General features: G+C 36.8%; 1 protein-coding gene across 1 annotated transcript in view; it reads right to left on the reverse strand.

Moving 5' to 3' along the window:
- SH3KBP1 (SH3 domain containing kinase binding protein 1) overlaps positions 1 to 12,134 on the reverse strand; it is a 435,673-nt gene that overhangs the window by 21,166 nt on the left and 402,373 nt on the right. The gene's annotated exons all lie outside the window — the stretch shown is intronic.

Here is a 12,134-nt window from a genome sequence, read left to right on the forward strand (position 1 = left end):
CCATTTTTTTTAATTTTTAAAAGTTTTTTATTAATAGTTCAAAATTAAAAACATTGGACATAGATATGACATCATTGGCCCCAAGCATCTTCCAACACTTTAAACTAATATATAATATACTAATGATAATATAATAATAATATATTCCTTACACCTTATACGTAATTTAAACATAGTATAATAATAGTAATTTTTACCTTATTCCTATACAATTATACATATTTATACTTACATATACCTATCTATACAATTCACATACATATTTATAATAACGTATATAATTCTAGTCTAATACTACACATTTGTCTCGGCTATCCTCCTTTTATCTAACCATTCATAGAATTTTGCCCAGATTTTATAATACAATGTTTCGCTTTTATCCTTGAGTTCCAAGGTGAGTCTATCCATTTCTACGCAGTTGAAAATTTTTAGTAGTATTTCCTCTTCAGTTGGGGTATCTTTCTCTTTCCACTTCTGTGCAAAGGCTATCCATGCAGCTGTCAGTATATGCAGTAGTAGATAATTTATGTCTTTCTTGTATTTGCTCTCTGTCATTCCCAAAAGGAAAAATTCCGATTTGACTTCTATGTTTATTAACAAAATTTCTTCCAACCATCTCTTTATCAGATTCCAATATTTTTTTGCATTTGGGCATTCCCACCACATTATGATAGAAATTTCCCAGAGCTATCTTGCACTTCCAACATGCCGAAGAATTTCCCTTACTGATTCGTGCTAATCTTGTGGGGGGGAGGTGCCACCTATAAAACATCTTATATAAATTTTCTTTATATGAAATTGCTAATGTAATTTTTAAATTTTTTCCCCAGACAGTCTGCCAATTGTCCAAATCAATACTATGCCCAAAATATTTACTCCAAATTATCGTTTGACTTGTTCCTTAATCATGTCTTGTTCCAATAAATAGCAATATAATTTACTTATGGTCTTACCCTCCCTGCTTAATAGATCTTATCTAATTCTGATAATTCTTGCTTTATACCCCATTCCTTTTTGTCTTTGCTAAATTTGGATTGTATTTGGAGGTATGCCCACCATTCCAATTCAATTCCTTCTTCCTTTAAAATGTTTCTTGCTTTCAATTCTCCTCTCTCATTCAGAATATCTTTATAGGTGACAACCCCTCTCCCCCAATTTAGTAAAATTTGGATGAGTATACATGGACCACTGGTGGTCCGTGAGAAAATTTTGGTGGTCCGCAGAAAAATTATTTGCATTTTTTATATTGCACTAAATCAGGGGTCCTCAAACTACGGCCCCTGGGCTGGATACATGCAATGAACGTTTGTGTTGCTGCAGAGAGTCTCCCCCTTCAGGGTCTTCTTGTGTGGGTTGGAGGGGGGAAGAAATTCTGACTTGGGGTCTGCTTCAACCTCCTGGTGCAGGTCTTTGGACAAAGGCTGGAGGAAAGTGCTGCTGGTGGCAAAGAGCCAGAGGGCCTTGTTCCAGTGGGACTGCATGATGGCCTGGAACTGACTGACCATCTCAGCCCATTGAGCCTCCAGGCGCCTGTACCTGGCTTTGCACTCCCGCAGGTCTTCCCTCTGCTTGGAAAGACTATGCTCATAGTCCTCAGTGAGGTGCTTCTGCTGAGCCTCCTTCTCAGTCAGATCCAATTTGAACTGAGCTGTTTTGCCAACTCTTTCTTGTGGTGGCTGATTAGCTCCAACAACTGCTTCCTGTTGGAGCCCTAAGGAGCCCGGGTGGGGAGGGGAGGAGTGGCTGGGAGGGGAGGGGCGAGTAGAGGTCGGTGAGGCACCTCTCGACGTGAGTGACATTGAGTTGACCACGCCCACCCAGTCACATGACCACGTAGCCATGCCTACCCATCCGGTCATTAGGCAAATCATATTAGTGGTCTGTGGGATTTAAAATTACGAATTTAATGGTCCCTAAAGTCCGAAAGGTTGGTGACCCCGATCCAGATTTTATTATGTTGTTAGTATTAATGTTGTTTTTTAATTTAAAAGATTTATAAGGCTACCTAACTCAAATAGTCTGACTTTGGGTGGCATAAAAGAAAAAAATAAAATAGATAATACTATATAAATTATAAGCAGAAGGTAATTCCACTTAATTGGCCCCTAATACCTGGGAGCCCTAATACCTGAGAGCCAGTTTGGTGTAGTGGTTAAGGCACCAGGCAAAAAAGTGGGAGATTGTGAGTTCAAGTCCTGTCTTAGCCATGAAAGCCAGTTGGGTGACTTTGAGCCAGTCGTTCTCTCACAACCCAACAGGAAGGAAGGAAGGAAGGAAGGAAGGAAGGAAGGAAGGAAGGAAGGAAGGAAGGAAGGCAGGCTGGCTTTCCTAAAGGCAACAAGAGTTGGAAACTGTGGTATACCAGAGGAGATCATACCAGAGAACAGGGATAACCACAGAAAAGGCATGCTTCCAAGATCGTACAAGATGACACCTAGAACATGAAACCGGGAATATGCCCTCCCTGTAAGCACTAGGGAAGTACTAGTGTACTGGAAAAGAGCTGATGTTGTTCCCATCTTCAAAAAATAATAATCTACAGGAAACTACAGATTTATCAGCCTAATCTCAATACCAGGGAAGATTCTGGAAAATAATAATAATAATAATAATAATAATAATAATAATAATAATAATAATAATAATGATAATGATAATGATAATGATAATGGTAATAATAATAATAATAATAATAATTTTATTTCTATACCGCCCTTCTCCCGAAGGACTCAGGGCGGTGTACAGCCTATTTAAAAACACAGAAACAAAACAACAATTAAACAATTAAAATTTAAAATCATTAAATAATTAGGCTCCAATTAAAAGATAATCAAGCAACGAATCAGCAAACACCTAGATGCAAACAAAGTAATAACCAAAAGCCAGCATGGGTTTATCAAAAACAGATCATCCCAAACTAATCTTATTGCATTCTTTGACAAAATGAGTGGACCAGAGGAATGCTGTCGATATAATTTCTTGGACTTCAGTAAGTGATTTCATAAAGTAGACTACAATCTACTACTTGATAAGATAGAGAAATCTGGGTTAGACAGCATCACCACTAGATGGATTCATAACTGGCTGACCAACCATACTCAACATGTAATTCTTAATGGAACTGCAACTACATGGAAAGAAGTATGCAGTGGCGGTACCCCAAGTCTCTGTCCTAGGCCCAGTACTCTTCAATATCTTCATCAATTATTTAGACAAGGGGAACTCATCAAATTTACAGATGACACCAAGCTGGCAGGAAAGGCCAATGCTCCAGAAGATAGGTACATACTTGAATACTGTGCTCTATCTAACAAAATGATGAGAAAAATAAGGTTCTACATTTAGGCAAGAAAAACTCAATGCACAGGTATAGAATAGGTGGTACCTGACTCAATAGTAGTAACTGCGAGAGGAATCTTGGAGTCCTAGTGGCCAATCACTTAAATATGAGCCAGCAGTGTAATGCAGCTGCCAAAAAACCCAACACATCCTAGACTGTATTAACAGAGGGATAGAATCAAGATCACATGAAATGTTACTATCACTTTATAATGACTTGTTAAGACCACACTTGGAATATTGCATTAGGTTTTGGTAAAAAAGAAGCTCTCTAAAAAGAGTGTAGAGACGAGCAACAAAGATAATAATCAGGGGCCTGGAGGCTAAAACATATGAAGAACAGTTGCAGGGATTGGGTACGGCTGATCTAGTGAAAAGAAGGAGTAAGGATGATGGCAGTGTTCTAATATCAAAGGGACTGCCACAAAGAAGAGGGGGTCAACCTATTCTCCAAAGCACCTGAAGGCAGGACAAGAAGCTGTGGATGGAAAAAGAATCAACCTAGAACTAAGAAAAAATTTCCTGAGTTAGAACAATTACTGTATTTTTCGGAGTATAAGATGCACCTTTTTCCCCCCTACAAGGGGGTGAAAATTTAGGTGCGTCTTATACACCGAATGTAGCCCCTCACACCCACTGGCCCCCACCCTTTGGCCTGTGCCTCGCAGCAGTTACCTCCTTGCAAGCAAACAGCAAGAAAAAACAACTCTTTTCAGCTTCAGCACAACATAATTAGCCCATTGATTAGATCAGCCTCCCGACTCTCAGCTGATTTGCTCTCAGCTGTTTTGCGTAGGGCTCTGCTGCTTGCTGCAAAGAGCTAAATTGCTGGAGCAGATTTTTTTTTTCTCCTTGTGCTAATCAAGCTATGCTGAAAATGAAACAGAAAGTAAAGCAGGCTGTTTGCTGTTTGCTGCAATGTTAGAAAATTAGGCAGAGGCCGATTTCTTTTTCTTCTTTCTCCTCACCAAAAAAGGTAGGTGCAAACAATGGGAAATTTAGGGCAAAAGAGGAGAGTTCAAGATTTTAAAACACAAAAGAAAAAAAGGAGAAAGAAAAAGGCAAAAATAAAAATGGGAAGAAAGAAAAAGAAATGAAAGAGAAAGATGTTATACATATTTAGAATTGAAATATGAATAGTAATAAGAAATAAATGGGAAATCATGATTGTAAAAATGAAATGAATAATACTTGGAATATTTGTCTTTGTATTTTTGAAATCTGGACAATGATAAGTTTTTCTTTTTTAATTTTTTTTAGAAATAGGAATAAGTATAAACTGTAACAATTGAAATACCTTTAATGGTATATGGTGGTGAAAGTAAAAAGGATTAAGTTGTAGCTTGGATAACAGCTAGAACATTTTTAAATTTAATTAGGGAAATTGTAACGATTGAAATATTTTAAATTATATATTGTGATGAAAGTAGAAATGATTAAGTTGTGATTTGGAGGATTATATGGGCAAAACTATTTGGGTTATTGGAAGAGTTTAAGATGTGAAAATGAGTAACATAAGGGGAAAGCTCTATTTAACTAGAGAATTGTAATAATTGAGATACTATTAATTGTATATTGTGTTGAAAGCAGAAATGGTTAAATTGTGGTTTGGAGGAATATATGGGGAAAATTATTTGGTTTATTATTATTGGTAAATATAATTAATTGATTTGTAAGAAATTGGATTGCATGGAAATAATTGGAATAGTCATGTTCATATTGATTAATATACAAAAAAGATAGCTATAGAACTAATTGATTTATATTAAAATGTTGAATTTGTATTAAACAATTGCAATATTACATAATTAACCAATGTGAGGATGGATATAAAAATAAATGACAATGGGAAGGGGTATCATATAGAATAGAAGGAAAAAAATTGAGTTTGATTAAGATTAGAGATGAGGATGAAGGGTAATATTGTTTTTTTAAAAAAACAGATGAGGAATAAATATGGCAAAAAGGAACTATAGAAATTGTAAATTTAATTGAAATGACTAAACACTGTTTAAATTTGTGAACCAGCCAAATATTCTGTTCAAATAAAATACATTGTATGTTTGTATGTGTGTCTAAAAAATAAAAAAAACTTTTTATAAAAAAAACAAACCAAAAAAGATAGGTATGTCTTATACTCCGGTTCATCTTATACTCCGAAAAATACGGTAATCCGTGGAATGATTTGCCTCCAGAAGTTGTGGATGGTCCAACACTGGAGGTATTTAAGAAGAGTTTGGACAACTCTTTGTCTGAAATGTTATAAGATTTCCTACTTAAGTAGGGAGTTGGACTCCAAATCCCTTCCAGCTCTGTTATTCTATTAAAGCCTGCTTGCATTATGAGATATTCCCTATCTTTTTTCTACTTTATTCTCTTGAAACATCTTCTGAGACTTAGACTTAGAATAACTTTATTGTCACTTTGAATGTACACTAATCGGCATACATTAAAATGAAATTTCGTTGTATACAGCTCTCAAACCTCCAATATACACTACATAAACATGACAAAATTAATTAATTAATTAATTAATACAAAATTATGTATATATCCACATATCCTGTTTCCCCCCAAATAAGGCATCCCCTGATAATAAACCCAATCGTGCTTTTGAATGCATGGCAATAAGGTCAAGCGCTTATTTCAGGGTTCAAAAAAATATAAGACAGGGTCTTATTTTCGGGGAAACATGGTATATTATATGACACAGAGAAACAACACAGTCTAGTTTGGATGTATACATGTACATAGCGAGAAAAACAAATCTTGCGAGTTTACCAGACAGATGGCATAGGGAACAAAGCACTTTGAGATATTTCTTGGAAATTTCACCAAATATATTCTAGAACGGGGGTCCCCAACCTGTGGACCACAGCCCATTACCAGACCACGGGCTAATTGCCACCGGGCCACAGGAGTGGCCAGCCTGTGTGTGCGCCTCCATGGGCGTGCATTGCCAGACTCATGTGAGCCTCATTGCAGGCACCCACAGCCCCACTTGTACGAGCCTCATTGTGGGTGCCTGTGGCCCCACTTGTGCAAGCTTTGTTACAGGCATTAGCAGCCCCACTCACGTGAGCCTTGTTGCAGGCCCTCATGGTCCCACTCATGCAAATATCATAGGTACTCATGCATGGGCACATGCGCTTGCCTATCCCACAAAATCACCCCTTCTTTCCCCCCTTCCCCTGCTCTAGGCTGCCAACCCAGAAAGGTTGGGAACTCTGTTCTAGAACATATCACCACTTTGTTAATGGCTTTTTTCTAAGGGGACATAATCAAATTAAGAATGGAGAAATCATATGATATCAATAAGGATACCATTCAGAATGCATAAACTGTAAGATACACATAAGAAAGGTTAAATGATTCTTAGAATGCTGCTGTTAAACGTGGAGAAGATAATTTGTAATTGCCCTTTTCTCAACACGATTGTACAATCTCTTTCAAACCCGATATCATTTGCAGTTTTTAACCTAATAATAAATCCAATGCGAATGTAATAATAACAAAAGACAGCAACACAATATGTTCTGTGCCCACCAGATGAGTTGTGATTAAAACTTCCAAAACATACCAAAAACATCCAGTTAAGGAAAACTTCTTTTTCAACTACAGAGTTTGTATCTTTTAAAATATGAATATTGTATACTGAAGAAAAAGATAAACAGAATGATGGAATTGCCTGATTAAGAAAGCCTGAAGTCCACACTATTTCTACTACATCTGCTTAAATTAGAATTTGTCCCTTTGTCCATTAGTCATCTCCTGTCACATCCTCTCTCCATCCCTATAAAAATGCTCACACATGAGAATGAAGAAGTATGATTAAAAAAAGAGGAGAATTTGTGAAACTATACCTAGCTAGAAATTATGGTGGGGTTTTTTTTATCCTGCAAGGGATCATGAAATTTGTACTTTACAACTAACAGCAGGTAGAGCAGGATTATAATGTGACATGGGAAAGCTCCATTCCCAGGTCTTATCAAGCTTTCCTTTAATCAGGCTTTTAAATATCAGATTAGTGCTGTTCCATTCTTTCAGAGTCATTTTCCATGAGATGGACACCCATAAGAGCCTTGGTGGTGCAGCAGACTAAAGTGCTATTAAGTAGCACCAGCTGCCTGCAATTACTGCAAGTTCAAATCTCACCAGGCTCAAGGTTGATTCAGCCTTCCATCCTTTTGAGGTAGGTAAAATGAGGACCCGGATTGTGGGGGCAATAAACTGACTTTGTATAAAAAAGAACACCGCTTGGGGGGGGGCGAAAGCCCTACTAAGCAGGTATATACAAAAGTATGAAGGCTATTGCTTAACGCATTGTAAGCCGCCCTGAGTCTCCGGAGAAAGGGCGGCATATAAATCGAACCAATAAATAAATAAACAATAAAATATCAATTTGACAGATAGACAAACAGACAGACAAACCTTTTCAGAAAAGAATGCTAAACCCATGTCACTTTCAGTGCACAAGAACTTACATAATAACAGAATTAAGTTTACCAGATAGCTAAACCTGCAGTTTAGCCCTATGATACAACTTGCCTTTTTGCCAAACCCAGCCCTACCTCCCACTAAGAAGCATGATGGGTTATGCTTTTCCTGAAATCTGGTAGTAAAGCAAAAAACTGACCAAATACTTTCTTTAATTTGACCTGCACTGAAACTGTAGGGACAGCACTGTTCCCCAGCCTTGTTCTTGAGAGTTCAGCCATTTATGCCACACACTGTTCTGTTCAAAGTAGGATAGCTGTATATTAACAAAGCTATGAAAAAGATCCCTAAATGATTACTAAGATATTCACTCCTGAAGCAAAACGTCTTCAAAAGAAAAAACAAGAAAGTCCAGTTGCCTCCTGAAAAAGCACTTTGGGACTATAATCTGATATAAAACATACGGTATTATGCATAGATGTGTTTACCCTGAAATGTTTTATATTATGTTTAATATAGAGCTGAAATGTAAAATTTGTTACTACCAGTTCTCTGGGCGTGGTGGGTAATGTGATGGTGGGCGTGGCCAACTTTTTTTTAAAAAAAATTTCAAAGCATTTTTTCTAATGGTTTGAAAAGCCTCTCTGCCGATCAGGGAACTCAGCTGGGATCGTCAGAGAGGCTCTTTAAAAAATGCCTCTCTGCCGATCAGGGAACTCAGCTGGGATTGTCAGACACTTTTCAAAGCATTTTTTTACACCTCTTTGGCCAAGAGGTTGCAGAAAAAAATGCTTTGAAAAGCATCTGATGATCCCAGCTGAGCCGCACGATCATCAGAGGCTTTTTTTTTTACTTTTAAAAGCATTTTTTCATTGGAAGAGGTTGTAGAAAAAATGCTTTTAAAAGTAAAAAAAAGCGCATCTGATGATTGTGCGGCTCAGCTGGGCATGGGGGGGGTTGCACAGGGATTTTTGCTACCGGTTCTCCGAACCACCCGCTGCCATCACTACCGGATCAGGTGATCCGGTCCGAACCGGGAGCATTTCACCCCTGGTTTAATATAAATAATGTTATATAATGTTAATAATGTTTAAAATAATAATTTAAAAATGTATTTGTTTAAAAAGAGAAAAAGATTGTAGACTCTCATTCTAAAAATGCCCAACCAGAATTAACTCAAAATTATAAGTTTTAAGAATGTAATTCCAAATAACATGGCATTATTTGTTTTTATTTTCTGCAAAAGCCAACCAAGTAAATTTTTTAAAATACCGAAGAATAAAAGAAGCAGTATTTCCAGGAATTGGCAGAGATGAGAGTGCCTAATCTGACCCTGACTTCAAATCAGTATAGCACACAAGCCAACTAAAACCCTTCAAAACATCCTAAGCAGACCAAAAGACCCAACAACTCCAGAAGAAAAAACAGGAGTCATCTGCAACAAACAATGTAAGGACTGCAACAACCACTATGTAAGACAAACAGGCAGATGACTGGCAGAATGCATCCACGAACACCAACTAGCAGAAGACATAATGAAAATTCTTTAATTTCACAATTTATAGACAGATGTAACTATAATTTCAGTTGGGAAAATGTGACCATCCTAGACCAAGCCAAGTCCAAAAATGCCAAGTGTCAGGGTAGTGATTTAAAAGCTGACCAGCTGCTACAATGATGCACTGATGTAATGATGGGAATGAGTCAGCAAGATTTTTGGCTGTTATCCCTTTAAGAGCCTGTACAATAACAAGAAGCCCTGTTAGGGCGTCTCTCTCTCGCCATGTGTTCTTACCTGCTGTAATTTACTGATTGTTTGACTTCTGCCTATAGTACGTGTATGTATAGTATATATTCTTTTGTAGATAAAAACCACTATTTATTACAAACCTCTGTTTGCTGTTATTGGTCCTGGATTGTCTCATGAATTAAAGCTGTGCGCACTCTGACACTAAGGAATTTCTAAAAGCCTGGCACTCTGACAAATTAGCCATCAATAGACATATAGACATTAACAGCCTTGAGCCTTGGTAGTACAGGGGTTTAAGGCACCCTGTTATTAAGCTGGTTATTAAGACCAGCTGCCTGCAATTACTGCAGGGTTCGAATCTCGCCAAGGCTCAAGGTTGACTCAGCCTTCCATCCTTTCTAAGGTAGGTAAATTGAGGACCCAGTTGTGGGGGCAATAAGCTGACTTTGTATAAATATACAAAAGGATGAAGGCTATTGCTGAGCACATTGTAAGCCGCCCTGAGTCTTCGGAGAAGGGCAGCATATAAATCAAATTAAAAAAAAAACAATATGTATATGTTTATACAAAAGAAACTATCACCCAGCCAAAAAAGGAACAAAAAGACACAAGCATCTCTCCACCAGCAATTAGCACCCAGATTAGCATAGATTAACTCCAAGGTTAACATCAAACCAACAATCAAGTAAAAAATATCCCAATCAAGAAACTGCCAAAGAAGCCACAGGAAACAGCCCAACCAAAGAATCTCTAAGACCACTCCCACCAACACTGACAGGCAAGCCACCAGAATATAAAGTGACGGCAAACTGCACTACTTACTATTATTGACAATGTTACCTAGTTTGGGTAATGAAACATCTGCAAAAAAACAAGCAACCTCAGAGACCACCAAGGACCCCTCATGTCAACCCTGAGCTACAAATGTTCTCCTTTATTAGCACTGACTTCAAAAGCTATCTTTACCATGGCAGGCTTAATAAAACATTAAATCTCCCCCTTGTAAATACAGCAATGAAAAAAAATTAAGGTATTTTTTTAAAGCATAAAATCCTACTTTTTGAAATGTCATTTTCTATTACAATTTTCTTTTTTAAATTAAAAACAACTACACTCTTCTTTGACTTAAAATTCAGAAAATAGGAATTAAAGGATATAAAAACCAATTACAGAAACAAGGACCCTTTTGCAATGGTACAAAACATAGTCTAATCATTTCCACAAATGTTAATATGTAAAGTTGAAAAATTAGGCCACCATACTACCACAATTCTGAGCAGGGGCGCTATGATATACAAGGTGCCCTTGTGCAGAATTCTACCTAGTGTGTACACACATCTACTATTAGTCTTTTTTTTTTTTAATCTTGCAACTGGCATATCCCGCATTCAGTGCCATTGTGCGATACACAATTTTATATTCTATAAAATAAATCCATTCTTAATATCCTGCTTGGCATTTGTTTAACCCATGTAAAAGTCATGCTCCTTTTAGAGATTAGGTCATATCTTTAATGAAAGAATGACCTTAAAATTGGCTCAATCTGCAAGGACATCTACAATCAAACTAATCGGTAGTAAGACATAACATCAGTAAGAAAGCTGATGTTATTCTTCCTATTATGAAAGTTTTAAATTTATGCTTCCTGGCAATAATCCACTAACAGACAGATTGGTTCTTATTTAAGAGACTACTGCAAAAACACAGAATCCTTGTAAGATCATTTTATTAGTTCTCAAAATATTGCCGATGCATATCTAAACTATTGCATTTGACTAACTTGCAAACATTTTAGTTTATATTAGAAGATGGAATCACATTTTTATTAGCATAAAAATTAGGTTTTACTGTTGCTAAGGAACAATGTTATAATAAAGAAGTGCAGTATTTTCAAAAGCATTGCACCGGCCAGTATGAAATGGCTCGGTTACTAAAGAATTACAACTACAACAAAGCAAACAAACGGATGCCAAGAGAATGGAGCAATAGATGCCATTCATTCTCTCTCTTGAAAAAAGACAGGACAGACAGAAGGTGCAAAACAGCCTTACCATCATCAAGTGAAGAAGAATTACCCATGATAAAGGGATGTAAATGGGGAAAGCTTGAAGAAATATGAGTGGAAAGAAAAAGAAAGGCACCACTAGAAATGCAGAGAAAAAGAAAAGAAAAAAGTGTGAGGAGAAAAGGAACAGATCTATACACATACTTAACAACAGGACTAACAGTGTTTTTCCTCCCAAAGCTTTGCATGTATGAATCATAGATAAAACAAAGAAAAAAGTCCCTTTGATACAACATTCACATTAAAAACAAATAATGCTTACAATCCAACCAAGAAACCTTTCACTAATTCTGTTCTAATATAAATACTTGAAAGTCTTCACACCAAGAAAAATATATTAAATAAATGCATTCTTTGGGGAGTGTGCACATGACGATGTCTATATTCATTTGACATTTAAATAAAACATTTCCATAAACAAATTAATCTCACATTTCTAGTTTGTGTACCACAGTGAAATAATATTGCAATACTATACACAGTGCAGTACTATGCTTCATTTCCCTCTGTAAGAAATGAGCTGGTAAAATGAACATTTTGTTT

Source organism: Pituophis catenifer, unplaced genomic scaffold (genome assembly GCF_029215685.1).
Source record: "Pituophis catenifer annectens isolate HBS135680 unplaced genomic scaffold, rPitCat1.0.hap2 SCAF_4, whole genome shotgun sequence".
NCBI lineage: Eukaryota > Metazoa > Chordata > Lepidosauria > Squamata > Colubridae > Pituophis > Pituophis catenifer.